Source organism: Pimephales promelas, chromosome 20, assembly GCF_988280905.1.
Source record: "Pimephales promelas chromosome 20, fPimPro1.hap1.1, whole genome shotgun sequence".
Lineage (NCBI taxonomy): Eukaryota > Metazoa > Chordata > Actinopteri > Cypriniformes > Leuciscidae > Pimephales > Pimephales promelas.
The window spans coordinates 6,423,490-6,425,957 of NC_142788.1; positions in this window are offsets into that span (position 1 = coordinate 6,423,490).

Consider the following 2,468-nt stretch of genomic DNA (forward strand, 5'->3'; position numbering starts at 1 on the left):
AGAGGCTCACGCTCGGCTCTATGATTGGGTGTCATCAGTCATGACGTATCTTTCCCTGATTCGCCAACCACTGTTTACACCGGCGCGTGCATGCCCAGTGTTGATGAATGGTCACGTGATCCACGTTTTCAGTCGTTTTAGTGTGGACGGAGATAAATTCTAATACGCAGGTAAAATGCTAGTGTGGACGGAGATCGTTTTCGTTTTAATTCTCAGTTTTTAACCAAAAACGCAGTAGTGTGGACGGGGCCTTAGATACCACTGCTGCTTTCCTTCCTCAACATTTTATGAAATATGTTTGTTGACTGCTCTGATACTGGTCAGATATAAGTGAAGTTGAACATTTTTAACGGAGTATGAGAGTCAGTAAATGAACCAGGAAGTTGCTCAAATTTCTGTTATGTAAACCGAGTAACAGGCGAATGCTTTTTCGACAGCTTTCTGGAACCCAAGATCTTTGTGACCTCCAAGTTCTCCTGCCCAGTCACACAGCTCTCATATAAAACTCTCAACCAGGCCGTCAAATCGAGAGAGACTTGTTTGTTTTTCTTCCATTTGAGTTTTAAATGCATCCCAACCTACCCATGAGCTCAGCCAAAAGGGAGAAGACTGGGAAATTTAAACCTTTAAAAATTATTTTCTATAAAATATACAAACGATGGTATTTTACTTACCATGCAAATTCAATAAAAAATACATGCATAAATCCATGCACAGACATACACAAGTTCCATAGCCTGAATCAATCATCAATCAAGTCAAAGTTTAGTTAGTGTTTTAAACTTAAAGGGATAGTTCACCCAAAAATAAAGATTACCCCATGATTCACTCACACTGAACCCATCCTACTGTAGGTGTATATGACTTTCTTCTTTCAGATGAACACAGTCAGAGTTATATTTCATTTCATTTATTTTCTATTCTCTCTTTTCATGGTAATGCAACACGAAATACCACAAGAACAATTTAACAAATCAAACCAATACAAAGTACATTCCATGACAAAGAAAAGAACAGGAGTAGGATGAAGAAAAAAATCTTATAAGCTCCTACCCCATTCCTATAAACAAGATTCACAAATTAGATGACCTCACCAACATAAAGTGACAAACAACAGAAAACTTAAAGAAAAAGAAAAATATATATATACACATGCACATACACATACATATACGACAAGCCCAAACCAGATATAATCTACCTTCAATTATAACACATTTTTCTCTCTTTGTCTATTATTATTATAATTAATATTATTATTATTATCTATTAATACTAATTCTGCTTACATGATACTAGATAAACAAAAACCAACAAGGATAAAATAATGACAGATCCAACAGCTAAAATAGCAACGAAAGCATAATAATTGTAATAATTCTATTAGTTTTCACATTCTTCTTTATAGACTTTAAGTATCTTTTGTTTATAATTATTTTTAAGTTGTAAGATATTTGAACAACATTTTAGATCATTTTCTAGAAGATTCCATCTTTTCACACCGGAGACTGAAACACACATTTGTTTAAGGGTATTTCCAGCAAAAGGTTGTTTGAAGTCATTATTTCTTCTGCTTGTCTCACTGTTTAAAGTGAAAAGGGTTTGCAGTCAACACGGTAACAGGCAGTGTTTGTAAAGAAACCAAGTCCTTTTTAAAAAATATCCTGGCTCTTCCCAGCTTTATAATGGCAATGAATGGGTATGTTTTTTGAAAGTCCATCAAAGTGCATCTATCCATGATAAAAGTGCATCTATTCATGATAAAAGTGCATCTGTCCATGATAAAAGTCTTTTATAGTGCTTTTCACCATATAAATTGCATCAAAGCAGCTTTACAGTATCAATCAAAACATAAAAACAATGTTCGTTTCTTAGTGGGAAAAACATGCACATTTGGTAGACCTGGTCAAGGGTATTACTGATTGGTTAATTCATTTGAATATCCCCAACTGAGCAAGCCAAAGGCAACAGTGGCAAGGAACAAGAAAAACTCCATGAAGTGACCTAATAGTGTCCTAAAACTCCATCAGGTGACCCAATGGAGAAAAAACCTTGGGAGAATCCAGGCTCAGTCGGGGGCCAGTTCTCCCCTGGTGTTTATGAACTAGAGGCCGGATTTACAGTAACTGTAAAGTAAAAATTTATATGATTATCTCTAAAAAGACAAAGATAAACAAAGACACTCAAATTAGCATAGATGCCCTTCTTATTATGATGTAACGAGTACATCAGAATTTAAGGGAAGTGTTCCCAGTTCCGGGTGACCTAAACTATGCAGCCTAAAATTGAATTATAGAAGTCAATAATGTATGTATGCTAGGGCAAAGAGATGTGTCTTTAATCTAGTTTTGTCTTAGGATCTACCACCAGCAGTCGATTTTGATATTCTATTATCAACTGGCCGGAATTTTGAGATAGCAATAGACGTGAAGGACTATAATGCTTTAAGAGGTAAGAGAGCTCGCTCA